The sequence below is a fragment of the Lutra lutra genome, chromosome 4, assembly GCF_902655055.1.
Source record: "Lutra lutra chromosome 4, mLutLut1.2, whole genome shotgun sequence".
NCBI lineage: Eukaryota > Metazoa > Chordata > Mammalia > Carnivora > Mustelidae > Lutra > Lutra lutra.
The window spans coordinates 64,976,732-64,996,632 of NC_062281.1; the positions used below are offsets into that span (position 1 = coordinate 64,976,732).

Here is a 19,901-nt window from a genome sequence, read left to right on the forward strand (position 1 = left end):
GGATATTACGGAGCTATCGAAGAAAATGAGGATGTTCAGCAGAAGGAAAGAAGACTTGGCACATCCATGATAATTCTACTCAACTGAAGGCTGAATATGAAGGAGAGCCCTGAATTATTCAGGGTTGCTCCAGGAGGTTGAAATAACAGAAAGGCAAACTTCAGTCCTTTATAAACAAACAGGTCATGCATTATCATTACCCATGTTTCTCTGAAACACATAAAATCTGTCAGATTCGAAGCAACAGTCATTGCAGTATAATCCTGCTAAGCTTAGCACTTTCAGAAACAAGACAGCAGTCATAAAACCCAAATACATGTTTATGGTGCACTAAAGTGTAGTAATCAAATCTGGACAAATAGAGTAGAATGCCTATCAGCAAAACACAACCCCTAAGAATAGTTTAAAGTGTTGCAATATTTCTGCAACCTGGTAAGAAACAAAAACATAATACACATTGATCAAAGATATAGATAAAGGAAGTGGAATTTTTTTTCTGAATAATCAGTGTCAAATACATACACATATACGTATATATATGAACTTATATATGTATACTTATATACACATTTGAAATCACATCAAATATATATATTCTGGAAACATACACACATATCTGGAAATAATGATTGCAATAACACCACAACACTGTTCCAAAATATTTTATGTATTTATAGTGTGAAAACATCAAATGGATAGTGCAAAATACATAGCTTATATACAGTTTTAATGATGTCTTCAGTTAGAAAACATTAAAAGCAGACAAATAATCTCATTGGGAAAAACCAGTGATCAAATTCATTAAAGTACTATTTAACAATTTGTTTGAAACACTACATAATTTATATTTATCATTATGGTTAGTATTAAAAATCCACACATTTGCTTTCCATGGCAATTAGAGGGCTCAGTCAGTATGTTCACACACTGAAATCAATTGTAAGAAATCCAAGTGCACACCTAGCTTTCTTTGGCATTAAAATATAAAAAGAAGGCTAGTTTATAATTTTCCTAGGCTTCATCCTACTTTGATATAGTTGCTATTTATTTATCAGTCGTAGTAAATAAATAAGTGTGCACAAAAAAAGTATTTTTCCTTACCTCTTTTCACAGTATTCACAGGCATATGGGCCATCAGCCTATATTAATCTCAACCCCTAGCACGATAAGCACAATATCAAGAGTAACTTTTAAATCATTTTACAGAATGTGGGTGCACCACACCCATTTTTATTTTTTATTTTTTTAAAATTTTTTGATATTTTGGGCGCCTGGGTGGCTCAGTGGGTTAAGCCGCTGCCTTCGGCTCAGGTCATGATCTCAGGGTCCTGGGATCGAGTCCCACATCGGGTTCTCTGCTCAGCGGAGATCCTGCTTCCCTCTCTCTCTCTCTGCCTGCCTCTCCATCTACTTGTGATCTCTCTCTGTCAAATAAATAAATAAAATCTTTAAAAAAAAAAAAATTTTTTTTTGATATTTTTTTTTATTTTTTATAAACATATATTTTTATCCCCAGGGGTACAGTTCTGTGAATCGCCAGTTTTACACACTTCACAGCACTCACCATAGCACATACCCTCCCCAATGTCCATAACCCCACCCCCCCTCACCCAACCCCGCTCCCCCCATCAACCCTCAGTTTGACTCTTAATCTCACAAAACACACCCATTTTTAAATGAAAGGAATGATGGATAGTTTCTGGTGGGCTTGACATTGTATATACTGCTATAATTGTCTTCGACTTTGGGGATAGAAGACTGATTACAAAGTTCCCAAGGGGTAATTTCCTTCTGGGGATTTACTTAGGAACAAATTAAGCACAATTAAAAAAAAAGATTTAAAAACCTCATTATGTGGGAAGCAGACATACCAACAAAAAAATGTGGCCCCATTGCTAAATGAATCTAGGTGTAGCCAAACATACAAGGCACTCCCCTCTATAGAGAGGAAGGATCTCACGGGCACGGGAATGGCTTTCTTGAGATTGCTGAGGTCAACCTTGTACCTGTTCTCAATGCTTTATTCCCAAAGGTGGGCAAGTTTCTGCAGAACCCTGCTCTTGTCTGTGGGAGAGGACCATTTCCCAAAGATTCCCTTGGATAAAAACTTCTTCCATCAGCCTTCATGATCAAGCAGAGAGGAATAAAAGCACCCATTCTCCTCACTTAAGTAGAGGAAAGTCCTTTTGCCCCAGGCTTTGGTGCCAGACACTCAGCACATACTATCTAATTTAAACCTTTTGACCATTTATATATTATGATTTCCAATTTAATGAGAAGACTCCAAGAATTAAGCTGGCACTTCTCATACCTTAATGTGCAAATATATGACAAGGGATTTTGGTAAAACATACATGATGATTCAGCAGCTCTGGGTTTGGGGCTAAGAGTCCACATTGCAAGCTCACAGGTAATGCCTATGCTGCTCTTTCACAGGTATCCACCCTTTGAGCAACAAGGGGTTAATGACTTATTTCACAGGGCTTATACTTAACAGAGGGAAAGTCTGCTATTGACAGCAGTCAAATGTATATTTCAAAATGTGTATAAGTTGGGTAGGGGAGCTGCAACTAATAATGGATGCTTTGCAAACATCCACAGTGAGGTTGGTTTTTTGTTTGTTTGATTGATTTTTATTAGCTTGAGGATTGCCCTCCTCACCACAGGAGAGCTTTAAGGCTATGTTGCTGAATATCAACATCACTGCCTCGTTTTATTCAGGTAGGACCTGAGTCTCCTGTTACTGTTGCATGGTTGAGGGCGTTTGGACATTAAATAGTTTCATGATGACACAGTTAGGAAATGTGTTTGGTGGGAGGCTTTCTAAGGATGAGTAGGAGACAATGAATCCAGAAAATACAACAAGGAAGATCTTCCCTAAATTTGTTTAAATGTCCTTAAGCTAGATTCAGCTTCACAACTGTATTTACTGCCCAGTGACTCTATGTTTAAGTAATGTTCGGTTTGCCCTCTGGTAATGGTTCTGATAGACTGAGGAGAGAAAATTGCCTTTGATATAGAAATATGTGGGCTTCCAGCCAATTATTTTGATGATAACAGAAAATACGAGAGACGGGGACAAGAGGGAATTAGCAATGAGGAAAGACTGGGTCTCGGGAAAGCTGAAATTCAAAGTGCATCCTGAACAGAAGCTTTGGTGCTGATAACTTAGTTGATGACCTCACCTCATCTTTTCTTGAAGTTATTCAATTATTCATAGAGGTAAGTTATAAGTACAGAGGGAATGTAGGTGCCCTACAGAGGCAACTAAACTACTAAAGCCAGCAATATATATCTGCAAGGCTATTTTAAAAGCCAACGTAAAGGAAGCCTGTTTAAACTTTAATGACACTGACTGACATTGTCCTCTGAATTCCTTGGCAAAAGATACTTGAATTCAGGGAGAAGGATTGTAGCATAGCTCAGTAACAGTTAAGAACTGTCTAGGAGATTTGCAAAGAGTGGGTGAAGCAGCAGCCATGTTGAACCAGGAAGGTAGGGAGAAGCTCAGATGATGTGTTGGGTGCAACCATAGGGCCTGCAGCCACTTCAGTTCCTGGTTAATGTCTGCCTTGAGGGTCTGTGACCCCCTAGACCAGGAGCATCTAATAAGCTCTTTGGAGAAGAGCACTAGCTCTGGGAGTCACCTATATAACTGAAGTTGGATGTCAAGGTGGGGAGGAGCTGATATGGGTTCCAGTTGGCCCTCATGACTTTGGTTTGTCTTTGCTGTCTCCTACTTCATGTCCATGTTTCCCCCTTCACTTGCTGTGCAGCTAACATCAGCCCAACATCAGGCATAGCAGTAACAGCCTCATACAACCTATTTAACAAGCTCCCTCCATGTATGTGGTCAAATCTTACAATAAATTCTTTTTTTTTTCCCTTCATCTTTCTTAGAACTTTTGTTTCTCCTAGCAGACTCTAAGTCATGCAGTGCTAAATCCAAATTGACTTTTCTTAGTAGGGGTTAGTGTGTACAGACTGAGGGTCCTGGCATAGAAACATGCACCTTATTTCTGAGAGCCAATAAATCAGGTGTTGTTTTTTAGATAAGTGATGATAGGAAGGGAAAGAAGACAGTCTCAAACACAGGTTGACAAATGAAAGCCCATAGCCCAAACCGGACCCACTGCCTGTTTTTGTAAAGTTTTATTGAGACACAGCCATGTCCTTTTGTTTACTTATTACTTATAACTGATTTTGTGATGTAACAACAGAGTTGTGTAATGAGAGATGGTGTGGTCTACAAAACCTAGAATATTTATTATCTGACCTTTTTCAGAAAAAAGTTTTCTGACCCCTGTTCTTGACCTTAAAGATGGAATCCTTTCTTATATAAAGGTCTTTCAACAAATGATTATGAAAATTTGGGGTCTTTATAAAATATACTGATGTAGTTATAATGTAAATTGCCATACATTAGTCATTTACTTTGTGCTAGACACTCTTAAATATAAAAACATCATTATAGTTGCTCCACGACAGTAATACACTTTACAGACTAATAATCAGAAGTTTAAAGAACCTATTAAATTTCTTAGGGTCACACAACTATAGTGACAATTTTTAATCTTAAAGTCTCCTCTGGCATTATTTTTGTTATTTAGTGGAGTCTTAGTACTGCCTAAAGCTCACTAAACTAATACTTTACAACAGCAAAAATAAGAAGGATTTGATAGAATTACAAGTAAAATTAAAAACATAATCTTATACATAACTAACCATACTATGATGCTATGTCTTTGAAATGCTTAACAGATAAAACAGAAATATAATTAAAATACCTATAAAAATGCTATAATGTTTAATAACAGCATCTTGAGTAATACTCTTATTTATTAGCTCACTTCTCCTTTCCTGTTTATATATAATTTGAACGTTCTTCCAACCTATTCCTGTTTCTTACAATGACTGTCCATTTTGAATACACCAAGATTTCACTCACAAAAAATCCATGGTAACCATATACGTATATTTCATTTTTTAAAATATTGTCATGTAACAAACCAAGGCCTATTTCAAACATTCTATTTAAAGGTTAAGATAAAATCTGAGTAAATCTTATTCCATGCCGCCAGATAACATAACAGTTTAAGCAATTTTATGATACATTTTGTGCTGTTCATCACTGATCTTCATTGAGATTAGAAAACTCTTGGCTTTGGGGTACAATTGATGGTCCCATTCTGTTATCAGCATTACTTAGCTTTTGAAATGTACCCTATGTTTCTATTTTTTCCCTTTAAATGCTCATTCCCTGTTTCTCTTCCTTTCCCTCTCTGTGCACTGCTTTTTCCTTTACTCTATCCTCTGGAAGGTGAGTTGAAGAAACTCCTGTTTTGCAAGGTACATTTGAAGGCTAGATAGGGAATGATGGCACTGATTCATTCTGGCTCGCAGTGACTTTTAATCACTGGGCTAGTGACTTTATCTTTCGGAAACTGATTTGCTTCCTAAAAGGTAGGGCGTGTCAGTTAATGGAGTTGAATCTGAGAGAGACCTACCCTGTACAAAAGCTCATTCTTTAAAAGAGCAGAGATCCAGTTCTGAAAAAACATTGTGACTATGGTGCTAGAAATTACCCAAAAGCACAGAAACACTGAGGCCAACATGGACAGACAAGGACAAAATAGAAAGGGATTAGATGCAATACTAAGCAGAGAAAAAGATATTTGAAAGTGCAAAGAAGAGAAATTAAGAAAAGGAAAATGAAGGAAAAATCAACTGTGATTCCTCCCTGTCGCCATTGGGCCACATGGAAGAAAACGATACTTAAGATGATGTTTTTGTGACAAGAGTGATTCTGTGATTAGAAATGCCAGGCACAGAGGGTAAGAGTCAAGATGGCAGAGTAGCAGGCTGAGATGACATCAGGTCGCAGGAGTTCAGTTAGATAGTTATCAAACCATTCCGTACACCTACAAATCCAACAGGAGATCAAAGAGAAGAAGAGCAGCAATTCTAGAAACAGAAAATCAATCACTTTCTGAAAGGCAGATGTGGAGAAGTGAATCCGAAATGACAGAAAGATAGACCACGGGGGGAGGGGCCGGCTCCAGGCAAGCAGCGGAGCAGCAAAGCACAAAATCAGAACTTTTAAAAGTCAGCCCCATTGAGGGATATTGCTCCAGAGACCAAGTCGGGGTGGAGCCCTCCTGGGGACAACGTGGTCTCAGGTCCCGTGGGGTCACAGAAGGATCAGGGTTGTCTGAGTGTACCAGAGCTCGCAGGTATTAGAGCAGGGAAGCCAACTACAGAGATGGAGCCAAGGAGTGAGCTCTCAGCTCGGGGTTACCTTAAGCTGTGATCCATGGCACAGTCAGGCCACTGCTGTTTGAGCAGGGACCCCACAAAGTGGCAGATCTGGGGAGAACCCCCTGGAAGAGCAGAGCGGCAGGAATCTGCTGGGTTTGGAGACTCCAAAGGGGGCTGTGCACCAAAAGAAATGCTCAGTCACAGGCAGGGTGAGCTCAGAGCGGGGCCAGAGACCAGGGAGATGGGGGTGATTGAGCGCTTTTCTCTGAAGGCAATTGAGGAATGGGGCCCTGAGAAGAACCAATCAGACTATTCAGAGAAACTGATTATGATGCTTTTCAATGTTTAAGAAAAATAGAGATCCTCACACCAGAAGTTAACAAGAGATTGAGGAATGATCTGAAAGCAGCTTTGGATAAGATCGACCAGCAGTACCTCAATGAGTTTGTGGGTGGTCAGGAGTCTGGAGAGAAAGACACACAGAATGATTTGAAAGTTCATGAAGAAAACAACACAACTGAAGAGTTAGAGGTATCAGGAGAGTCTTTAGGTAAAGGGGATGATCATAAGGACATGGTCATCATTACCAAGTTCCTTAAGTTTCTTCTTGGTGTTTGGGCTAAAGAATTGAATGCCTGAGAAGATTATGTGAAGTGCAGTGTGCAGGGCAAACTAAACAGTACTACTCAAAAACAAACCGAGTCCTATCTCAGACCCCTTTTCAGAAAGCTATGGAAAAGGAATCTTCCCGCTGATATTAAAGAATCCATAACAGCCATTATTAAATTCATGTTGTAGAGAGAATATGTAAAGGTACATTACCTACTGTGCATCAATATCATGGTTATGAGCTTATCTAGAATGTGTATGCATAATACGTTCATTTGATGTGGAAGTATTTTACATAGGAGCTTTAAGAATAAATGTGAAATGAATTAGTAGTAAAAAACAAAACCAAACCTTTATTTTCTAATTCATTGTCAGCTTTATTACTAGACATTGATAAAATAAACTTTCCTGACCACAAAAAAGAAAAAAAAAAAAAAAGAGAGAAGATTGGGAGGCTGCCATTTTCATTCCCATCCTCCAGAGCTTGACAGAAAGCATTCAGAGAACAAAAGCTCCCAAGAGCAAACCCAAGCAGATTATTTAGTCCAGCCCCTGGCAAGGGTGGTGCAATTCCACCTCAGACAAAGACACTTGAAAATCACTAATCAACAAGAACATCCAGCTAAGACCAAGCTCACTGATCAAGGAGAACAGTGGAATTCCAGAGGAGGGGAAAGCAAAGCATGGAATTCATGACTTTCTCCTCATGATTCTTTAGTCTTGCAAAATTAATTAAATTAAATTTTTTTCTTATTCTAATTTTTTAACTTTTACTTTTTCCTCTTTTAACGTTTTTTTAACTAGTTTATCTTAACAATACCTTTCTTAAAAAAAACTTTTGAAACTTCATTATTATAGTTGTATTTTATCCTTCTTTGTATCTAACTTTATTTTTTGTATACATATAGGGTTTTTTCTTCTAAAAAAATTTGGGATACAACTTCTTCTAATAGATCCAAATATACCCTAAATCTAGCACGGGGCTTTGTTATAGTCTCCAGCCTGAGCATATTCTCTCCACTTTCCTTTTCTTCCATTTCCCAACCAACTTATCAACTGCTTTTTAGAATTTTTAAAAAAATGTTCATCTTTATAGTCATATTCCATCCTTTCATCATGTTTACCCTTATTTTTGTATATGTATATAGAAGATTTTCTTCCTTTAAAATTTTGGGAGCTAGTTTCTTCTAAGAGACCAAAATACTCTCAAAACTAAGTGGGTGGCTCTGCTCTATTCACCAGTATAATATATATATTTTCCTTTCTTTCTTTTTTTTTTTTTTGAACTTTTTACCCCCTTTCTTCCCCCCATGATTTGGGGTCTCTTCTGATTTGTTTAATGCACATTTTTCTGGGGTCTTTGCCACCCTTTCAGTATTTTATTCTCTCCTTCATATATTCTTATCTGGATAAAATGACAAGGCAGAAAAGCTCACCACAAAAAAAAGAACAAGAGGCAGTACCAAAGGCTAGGGACCTAATCAATATGGACATTGGTAATATGTCAGATCTAGAGTTCAGAATGATGATTCTCAAAGTGCTAGCTGGGCTCAAAAAAGGCGTGGAAAATATTAGAGAAATGCTGTCTGGAGAAATAAAAGCCCTTTCTGGAGAAATAAAAGAACTAAAATCTAACCAAGCTGAAATCAAAAAAGCTATTCATGAGTGCAATAAAAAATGGAGGCTCTTATTGCTAGGATAAATGAGGCAGAAGAGAGAGTCAGTGATATAGAAGATCAAGTGACAGAGAATAAAGAAGCTGAGCAAAAAGGAGACAAACAACTACTGGACCACGAGAGGATAAATCGAGATAAGTAATACCATAAGATGAAACAATATTAGAATATTTGGGATTCCAGAAGAAGAAGAAAGAGAGAGGGGGGCAGAAGGTATATTGGAGCAAATTATTGTAGAGAATTTCCCTCATCAAAATCCAGGAGGCACAGAGAACCCCCCTCAAAATCAATAAGAATAGGTCCACATCCCATCATCTAATAAAACTGACAAGGCTTAGTGACAAAGAGAAAATCCTGAAAGCAGCCCAGGACATGAAGTCTGTAACATACAATGGTAAAAATATTAGATTGGAAGCAGACTTGTCCCCAGAGACCTGGCAGGCCAGAAAGAACTGGCATGATATATTCAGAGCACTAAATGAGAAAAACATGGAGCTAAGAATACTATATCCAGCTAGGCTATCATTGGAAATAGGAGAGGTAAAAAGCTTCCAGGATAAACAAAAACTAAAAGAATTTGTAAACACCAAACCAGCTCTACAGGGAATATTGAAAGGGGTCCTCTAAGCAAAGAGAGATCTTAAAAGTAGTAGACCAGAAAGGAACAGAGGCAATATACAGTAACAGTCACCTTACAGGCGATACAATGGCACTAAATGCATATCTCTCAATTGTTACTCTGAATGTAAATGAGCTAAATGTCCCAATCAAAAGACACAGGGTATCAGAATGGATAAAAAACCAAAACCCATCAATATGCTGTCTACAAGAAACTCATTTTAGACCCAAAGACACTCCAGATTTAAGTGAGGAGGTGGAAAACAATTTACCATGCTAATGGACATCAAAAGAAAGGTGGGGTGGCAATCCTTAAATCAGATAAATTAGATTTTAAGCCAAAGACTACAATAAATGATGAGGAAGGACACTATATCATACACAAAGGGTTGTCTAACAAGAAGATCTAACAATTTTAAATATCTATGCCCTAAACATGGGAGCAGCCAACTAGAGAAACCAATTAATAACAAAATCAAAGAAACACATAAACAATAATACAATAATAGTATTAATACCCCCCTCACTGAAATGGACAGATCATCCAAGCAAAAGATCAACAGGAAATAAAGGCCTTAAACGACACACTGGACCAGATGGACATCACAGATATATTCAGAACATTCCATTGCAAAGCAACACAATATACATTCTTCTCTAGTGCACATGGAACATTCTCCAGGATAGATTACATCCTGGGTTACAAATCAGGACTCAACCAGTACCAAAAGATTGGGATCATTCCCTGCATATTTTCAGACCACAATGCTCTGAAGCTAGAATTCAATTACAAGAGGAAATTTGGAAAGAAGCCAAATACATGGAGGCTATAAAGAGCATCCTACTAAAGAATGAATGGGTCAACCAGGAAATTAAAGAAGAATTTTTAAAAAATCATGGAAACAAATGATAATGAAAACACAACTGTTCAAAATCTTTGGGATGCAGCAAAGGCAGTCCTGAGAGGAAAGTATATGGCAATACAAGCCTTTCTCAAGAAACAAGAAAGGTCTCAAATACACAACCTAACCCTACACCTAAACGAGCTGGAGAAAGAACAGCAAAAAAAAAAAAAAAAAAAAAAAAAAAAAAAAAAAGCCTAAACCCAGCAGGAGAAGAGAAATAATAAAGATCAGAGCAGCAATTAATGAAATAGAAACGAACAAACAAACAAAAAGCCCAATAGAACAAATCAATGAAACTTGGAGCTGGTTCTTTGAAAGAGTTAATTAGATTGATAAACCCCTGGCCAGACTTATAAAAAGAAAAGAGAAAGGACCCAAATAAATAAAATCATGAATGAAAGAGGAGAGATCACAACCAACACCAAAGAAATACAAATAATTATAAGAACATATTATGAGCAATTAAATACCAGCAAATTTGAAAATCTGGAGGAATGGATGCATTCCTAGAGACATATAAACTACCACAACTGAACTAGGAAGAAATAGAAAGCCTGAACAGACCCATAACCAGTAAGGAGATTGAAGCAGTCATCAAAAATTTCCCAACAAACAAGAGCCCAGGGCCAGATAGTTTTCCAGGGGAATTCTACCAAGCATTTAAAGAAGAATTAATTCCTATTCTCCTGAAACTGTTCCAAAAAATAGAAATGGAAGGAAAACTTCCAAACTCATTTTATGAGGCTAGCATTACCTTTATCCAAAACCACACAAAGACCCCCATCAAAAAGGAGAATTACAGACCAATATCCTTGATGAACACAGATGCAAAAATTCTCACCAAAATACTAGTCAATAGGATCCAACAGTATATTAAAAGGATTATCCATGATGACCAAGTGGGATTTATTCCAGGGCTGCAAGGTTGGTTCAACATCCACAAATCAATCAATGTGATATGATGCATTAATAAAAGAAAGAACAAGAACGATATGATACTTTCAATAGATGCTGAAAAAGCATTTGGCAAAATACAGCATCCTTTCTTGATCAAAAACTCTTCAAAGTGTAAGGATAGAGGGTACATACCTCAACCTCATCAAAGCCATCTATGAAAAACCCACTGTGAATATCATTCTCAATGGAGAAAAACGGAGAGCTTTTCCGCTAAGGTCAGGAACACAGCAGGGATGTCCATTATCACCACTGTTATTCAGCATAGTACTAGAAGTCCTAGCCTCAGCAATCAGACAACAAAAGGAAATTAAAGGCATCCAAATTGGCAAAGAAGTCAGACTATCACTCTTTGTAGATGATATGATACTTTATGTGGAAAACCCAAAAGACTCCACTCCAAATCTGCTAGAACTTGTACAGGAATTCAGTAATGTTTCAGGATATAAAATTGATGCACAGAAATCAGTTGCATTTCTATACACCAACAAGAAGAAAGAAGAAAGAGAAATTAAGGAGTCAATCCCATTTACAATTGCACCCAAAACCATAAGATACCTAGGAATAAACCTAATCAAAGAGGCAAAGAATCTGTACTCAGAAAACTATAAAGTACCCATGAAAGAAATTGAGGAAGACACAAAGAAATGGAAGAACGTTCCATGCTCATGGATTGGAAGAACAAATATTGTGAAAATGTCTATGCTACCTAAAATAATCTACACATTTAATGCAATCCCTATCAAAATACCATCAATTTTTTCAAAGAAATAGAACAAGTAATTCTAAAATTTATAGGGAACCAGAAAAGACATCGAATAGCCAGAGGAATGTTGAAAAAAGTTGGTGGCATCACACCTCCAGACTTCAAGCTCTATTACAAAGCTGTCATCATCAAGACAGTATGGTACTGGCACAAAAACAGATGCATAAATCAATGGAACAGAAGAGAGAGCCCAGAAATAGAGCCTCAACTCTAAGGTCAACTAATCTTTGTAAAAGCAGGAAAGAATGTCCAGTGGAAAAAAGACAGTCTCTTCAATAAATGATGTTGGGAAAATTGGACAGCCATATGCAAAAAAATGAAACTGGACCATTTCCTTACACCACACACAAAAATAGACTCCAAATGGATGAAAGACCTCAGTGTGAGAAAGGAATCCATCAAAATCCTTGAGGAGAACACAGGCAGCAATCTCTTTGATCTCAGCCGCAGCAACTTCTTCCTAGAAACATCACCAAAGGCAAGGGAAGCCAGAGCAAAAATGAACTATTGGGACTTCATCAAGATCAAAAGCTTTTGCACAGCAAAGAAAACAGTCAACAAAACCAAAAGACAACCGACAGAATGGGAGAAGATATTTGCAAACGACATATCAGATAAAGAGCTAGTATCCAAAATCCATAAAGAAATTATCAAACTCAACACCCAAAGAACAAAGAATCGTATCAAGAAATGGGCAGGAGACATGAACAGACATTTCTGCAAAGAAGACATCCAGATGGCCAACAGACACAAAGTGCTCCACATCACTTGGCATCAGGGAAATACAAATCAAAACCACAATGAGATACCACCTCACACCAGTCAGAATGGCTAAAATTAATAAGTCAGGAAATGACAGATGCTGGCGAGGTTGTGGAGAAAGGGGAACCCACCTACACTGTTGGTAGGAATGCAAGCTGGTGCAGCCACTCTGGAAAACAGCGTAGAGTTTCCTCAAAAAGTTGAAAATAGTGCTACCCTACAACCCAGCAATCGCACTACTGGGTATTACCCTAAAGATACAAATGTAGTGATCTGAAGGGGCACGTGCACCTGAATGTTTATAGCAGCCATGTCCACAATAGCCAAACTATGGAAAAACCTAGATGTCCATCAACAGATGAATGGATAAAGAAGAGGTGGTATATATATACAATGGAATACTATGCAGCCATCAAGAGAAATGAAATCTTGCTGTTTGCAATGAAATGGAACTAGAGGGTATTATGCTGAGAGAAATAAGTCAATCAGAGAGAGACAATTATCAATGATCTCCCTGATATGAGGAATTTGAGAGGCAACATGTGGGGCCTGGGGGGTAGGGAAGGAAAAAATGAAACCAGATGGGATCAGGAGGGAGAAAAAACATAAGAGACTCTTAATCTCACAAAACAAACTGAGGGTTGCCGGGGGGAGGGGGGGAGGGAGAGGGTGTTTGGGTTATGGACATTGGGGAGGGTATGTGCTAAGGTGAGTGCTGTGAAATGTGTAAACCTGGCGATTCACAGACCTGTATCCTGGGGCTAATAATACATTACATGTTAATAAAAAATAAAAAATTATTCAAAAAAAAAAAAAAAAAGAAAGAAAGAAATGCCAGTCACTCTGCCCTTGCCTCAGCTCTGAGAGCATGGCCAGGGCAATCAGCTTCCTTCTCTAGTGGTCGGTAGGGAAACCACACACTCTTCAGTTCCTTTGCACATTTGTTTTTCGGTGTACTTAACTAAAATCTAAAAGTTTCAGTGTGCCTCCTTCTTTGTCTCTCTTTCTCTAAGTATCCCTCTTTCCCTCCTCACCTCCTCCTTCTTTCTCACTTGCTCTCTCTTCTTCAGAACAACTCATCCCTGCAGAGTCCTTTAAATCCAAGCACTCAGCTTATATTTCATAACTTCTATAGAATTTATTTCCACTGACAAACCTCTGTTTTCTTCTGCTTCGCCTCCATCCAACACTGACTCTCTCACCTTCTCTGCCTTTTGTCCTGGTGGCTGCAGATCAGAGACCAGAGGGTGGACCTATGAGAAAAACAGGCTTCAGGAGGAAAAGCAAGGGAGGTGGTTGGAAGGAGCTGCCACCTGGATCTGTTCCTTGTTTTGATTTAGGAGGAAAAAAAAAGAAAGAAAGAACGAAAGAACGAAAGAAAGAAAGAAAGAAGGAAAGAAAGAATTAATTCCAAAAAGTTGCGGTCTGATTCCGGATAGGACTCCTATATTTAGCCATACAAGAACCAGGGTCAAAGAAGGTTATAGGAGAAGGATGCACCATCTAACTCTTCATTTATCTCAGTCCACACATTTCAGCACTGAAGAAAGATAAGTAACTCAGAAATACTTGCCAATTAAGTGGCTACATACACATTTGAAAATTCCTGTCAGCCTTATTCTCTTGTCTTTTCAACCACAGTCAGTCTGGCCAGAACCTGACAATGCAGTGAAAAATTGCAAACTGAAAATCTTGAAAAAGAAATAATAATGTGAAATGCTGGAAGTGGACTAGAGAACACTGAGTCCCGTGTTTAGCTATTGAGAAACGAGGATGGGGTTGAGTTGGACCAGGGAAGCAACTGGAAAAGAAAATACAGATAGCAATGGTGAGATCATAGGGGCTTCAGAAGAGGAGTATTTGAGAAATAAAAAGATTGAAAGAGAACCTTGGAAAAATTATCGGAGCCTCCAGATGATTTTGCAAAAGCAGCCATTTCTATGAAAGTGCTTAACAATTAAATGTGAATGAAGGATACAGTGACCACTGTTATCCTACAGTACCAGGCCCAAAAAGTCCACATAGCTTATTCATTAATCTAAAAATGAGCACCTAGTGGAATAGCAACCTAAATTTTATAAGTAAAATATAACATGATTTTAAAGATAATCATTCATTTAATTTTTTAAAAAGATTTTATTTATTTATTTGACAGAGAGATATCACAAGTAGGCAGAGAGAGAGGAGGAAGTAGGCTTCCTGCAGAGCAGAGAGCCCGATGTGGGGCTTGATCCCAGGACCCTGGGATCATGACCTGAGCTGAAGGCAAAGGCTTTAACCCACTGAGCCACCCAGGTGCCCCATTCATTTAATTTTTAAGGAAATTGTCTAGTCAAACGTTTCTCCAATATTAACTATGAAATTGTACACAGCATTTTAGATGATTTCAATTTAAGTGATCTTTTCTTGGTACCACTTTTTCTCTGATAACAATATCCTCCTCTATTAGGAAAGAAGCTTAGGGATCCCTGGTCCATTCCCTAACTCTACAGAGAAAGAAACCAGAGCCCACAGGATGAGATGAGTTGCCTAAAGCCAAGGGGACCCAAGTCAAAGGCAGGGCACTCAATCAGCCCACCGGACTTCCCTCTTCTATTTCTAGTCTAGGTCCACTCCCACATTTCAAACACACACACAAAATCCATAGAAATAGGTTTATTACCATGTAAACATGTCACACTTCCCAGGATGCCTTTTGAGTGAGCAGGTTCTAGCAGGTTCTACATTTGCCTGCCTTTTGGGATCTTTTCTAACTTCAAAGGTAGCAGTTCAGAGAGAAAAGATGACAATCTTTATAATCAAATATTATTTTTTCAAATGACTGAGGTTGTAACTAAATCAACTATATTTTACTTAATTTTTATTCTTTTAAAATAACACAGTCGCTCTTTTAAAGAGAAGGATAGTGTCTGCAAATGCCACTTTGCAAAGTTTATGAAAACTGGAGTTTTTGTTCACTTGTAAAATAAGAAACTTTAGAAATAAAAAATACATAGATGGCATTTTTATCACACTAACAAAATATAGGGCATAAAGATGTTTCCTTACTAAGAAACTATTTTTTGTTTTTTTTTCAAGATTTTATTTATTTATTTGACAGACAGAGATCACAAATAGACAGAGAGGCAGGCAGAGAGAGAGGGGGAAGCAGGTGCTCCGCTGAGCAGAGAGCCCGATGCGGGACTCGATCCCAGGACCCTGAGATCATGAACTGAGCCAAAGGCAGAGGCTTTAACCCACTGAGCCACCCAGGCGCCCCCTTACTAAGAAACTAGTAACAACAAAATTACCTAGTTAAGGATATGCAATTTCCACAGTTATGTAACATAGCAATTTTACTTTGAAATTCAAATAAACAAATTATAGGTACTTCTTTTTCAGATATCCTTTTGTCTTATCCAGTCAATACTAAATGTTGTGTGGCAAACTTCCAGCAGATTTTCTGAAACTAAGTTGCATTTAATAATTTTCCTTTCTTCTATATATCTGTTTGATTTTTTCTTAGACAATGTTATTCACTCCTTCTCCAATTCCTCATAGATATTTTCACATGCTTCTGTTATATCACTCACCACGTAATAGAATTATTCAATTACATACCCATTTCCTCACTAATCCACAAAAGTTTTAAGGACAGAAACTTTTTTTTTTTTAAAGATTTTTTTTATTTGACAGATAGAGAGATCACAAGTAGGCAGAGAGGCAGGCAGAGAGAGGAGGAAGCAGGCTTTACTGCTGAGCAGAGAGCCCGATGCGGGGCTCGATCCCAGGACCCTGAGACCATGACCTGAGCTGAAGGCAGAGGCTTAACCCACTGAGCCACCCAGGTGCCCCAGGACAGAAACTTTTATTATTTAAGTATCAATGCAGCATAATATAACATCAGGCACATACTGAGTGCTGATGGTGCTAATATGTCTGTATTATTTTTTTTTAATTTTAGCTCTCTCAAGTGGATAATCTCAAACCTGAAACATGAGCCTTTCAAAATCTCCTAGTTGGCTTTCAGTTGCGCTTTCCTTCTTCCCTTGTGGCACTGGGATCCCCAGGTCACCCCATTGAGGAAAAAGAAAACATTTTTTTTAAATGCTTTTAAACTTCCACAGGCCTTTGTTAAGGTCACTCACGTGACCATTTCTTATTATGTTTCTAATAAACATAGCTTTTCTTTAATGCTTTGATTTCCCTGACTCAATTTCAATCCCTCCTCTAAATAGAGCTGCGAATATTGAGAGATGCCACAACTATCAAGTCTGAAAGACTGGCTTTTCAAAATAAAGGGAGCTATGGCCTTAGACATCATTTCATTTTTAATTACATACTTCTTTTGGTAAGAAACCAGCACTTTAATTAAGTTTCTTATTTATTAAAGCATTTCCCTGGCTATCAAACCAGGTTAGATCCTTTATCTGAAGCCTTATTTATTATGGCAGTATGGAGGATGCGGCGGTGGTAGCGTTAATAGAGGGCTAATGGTGTTGGAATGGGTCAAACAGGGGTGTCTGGGTGGCTCCGTTCATGAAGCATCTGCTTTTGGCTCAGGTCATGATCTCATGGTCCTGTGATGGAGTCCCTCATCAGGCTCCCTGCTCGGCGGGGTGTCTGCTTCTCTCTCTCCCTCTGCTCATGCTCTCTCTCTCTCTCACTTGCTCACTCTCTCTCTCTCTCTCTCAAATAAATAAATAAAATCTTAAAAAAGAAAAAAAAGACCCCTGGCTACGCCACCTCCATGCAATAAAGCCTTTCACAAGAAATAACACACAACTTCACCCTAGTATTTTTAAGATTAATCAGGCCATTTTTCCTCAGTCTCTCCTGTTTTCCCCACCACTGTTTCAAGTAACTGCATGTATTGGAACTTTACACATTTTCCTTCCAATTTCCTAATAATCAGAGGCTCAGAGATTGACAAATTGTGCCTAACACAGTATCTGCCATAGGGTGAGACTGCAGAAATGATTTACAGAACACCGGGTGAGAACAAACCCCTGTATTGACTTAGAAGAGCAGCTAAAACACGATAAAAGTCACAAAAGAGAATGTGTTTCCCAAATATCAACTTCATTTTAGAATCATGCTCTCACCCTACCGAATAGTTAAATGAAGGTAAATCTGTTGTCACTTATTCCAGTCCTAGTTTCAGGGCAAACTGGGAAATAGTACAGGACAGTAAAAGGAAAATAGTTAGAGTTAAAATGGTCAGAAAGTACAACTATAAAATTTCATGCCTTTTTTTCTGACATGAAACTAAGTCAACACAAGTTCAGGAATGAAAGTTCCTGTTCCTTTCCCCTACTGCATATGTGTGAAGTATTTCTCTGCATGCATGTGTCCGAGTGTATTTTTCCCCACCTCTGGTCAGAAGGTTTTTCTGATACATTATTACAATTTCATGAAAACACATAGGATCATGTGATTCCCTTGCTTATACCATTCTGTCATTTTCCAATGAGCGCAGGAGAAAATCCAAACCCTTTAATGGTGAAACACAAAGCCCTCCGTTATCTGACCTCAGCCAATTTGTCTGCTTCATCACTTTCGATGCTCTGTCTCCCGCCTCATCAACAGCCCAGTACACATACTTCCATGCTCTCTGTTGTCCTCATTTAAAACCTAATTTTCTACTCTGTAACTATTTGATTTTCAGAGACTCTGTGCCATCATCAGCTCCATGAATCCTTTTCCTCACACCCCACCCTCTTCTGTTCACGGGGTGCTAACCTGTAAGTTCCCCACAGCGTCACATTCTTGCTACATGATAGGACGGATCACTGTTCACCTAACCTATTACCTTCTTAACTCCTTGAAATTCTTGGCTATGTGTTTAATTTCATACCTAAATCACACTGAGGCTTAATTTTTAAAGCTGAGATGTTTGTAGACACGTAAGAACAAACACAAATCCAGATGATTTTCTCATATACATGATTTGTCCATATTAAGTCAGGTCACCTGTAACAACTAAGGAAAAATGAGCATTTACCATATGACTAATGTTGCCATTTCTCAAGTTTGCATTAGTAACCCTTCTGTTTTTACTTGAGAGCTCTCTCTAAGCAGTTTAATCCGCAAAACTAAATTTCCTATCCTACTTTCTTCATCAACCTCACTGCCAATTTATAGACTTACCAACATGCCTTTTAATTTATAGATGATGTCAAAAAACATTTTAAAACTTGTTTTAACATGAAATTATTCCTAAACTGAAAGTTAATTATTTTTTCCTATATTCCTTTTCTAGGTTGATAACACCAACATTCACAGATGCCAGATATATGGAAATCATTTCAGATTTTTCCATCTTCTTCACCTCTCAAGTATAATCACCACCTCTCATCTGGATTCTTGCAAAGTTACCTCTGGTCTCCAAATGCAGTGATAATTAATTTTAATCAAATCATTCCTATAACCATCAAAATAACTTCAAAAGTACCAACCTAATCTTACCTTGTTTTATACACTTTTAAATCAGCACTTACTGTTCACTCTTAGTGGTATAAACTCCGCCACTCAGTCTTCACAATAAAACCCATCTTTACCAGTCGAAACCCTGTTAATCACCTCTTCTATGAAGCCTTCCCTGATTCTCCCACTAACAGAAACCATCCCTTCTCCTGAATCACATCTTATCTTATACATATTTCTGATATTATGTATCTATCACATGGCTTATCTATTTAAATTTTCATCTGTTATCTATTTATCTAATATTGACCTAATTTATCTAATTTACATATCCCATGGGTTTATTGATTTCAATGTTTATTGATCTTAATGTCATTTATTTATCTAATGTTAGCTATTTATGTTATTTATTTACCTAATATTACATTTGAGTAGGAATTGTATTTCATCTGGCTCTGTATTTTCAGCACCTAACACAGGGCACAACATAGTCAATGACCTAAATAGCTAAATGGGAATGCAATCATAAACCTCGTGTTGTCTAACTATAATCACAAAGAGAATTAGCTTACTTTTATGTTTAAGAATTTCTTTTTGAAAAATCCTTTTTGAAATTCCTTCCTCTACTTGTGTGATCTCTCTCCTTCCTCTCCCCCTCTTCTCTCTCATTCTCCCCCTACCACTATATTCCTAACAATTATGAAAAAAAATTCAAATAATTAAATTCTACACATTGTTACATTCTATGAGGAGGGAAAAAGAGAAACTACATGGTTAGGGATTTTCTTTTCAGCTAGGCGAAAACAATTTATTGTAAAACAGGTACATTTTATTAATTTAAAAAAAAAACTAACAGCATAACATATACATGTTTTCCAAAATTTAAAAAGCGGCAAGTTTTTTGATTTTTACGTTTCAGGTTAGTCATCACAATCAGACTCAAAGCCC

At 37.8% G+C, this 19,901-nt stretch overlaps 1 protein-coding gene and 1 pseudogene across 1 annotated transcript in view; one reads left to right on the forward strand and one right to left on the reverse strand.

Moving 5' to 3' along the window:
* C4H8orf34 (chromosome 4 C8orf34 homolog) overlaps window positions 1-19,901 on the reverse strand; it is a 383,506-nt gene that overhangs the window by 182,190 nt on the left and 181,415 nt on the right.
* Window positions 2,682-19,166, forward strand: LOC125099056 (pre-mRNA-splicing factor 18-like; annotated as a pseudogene).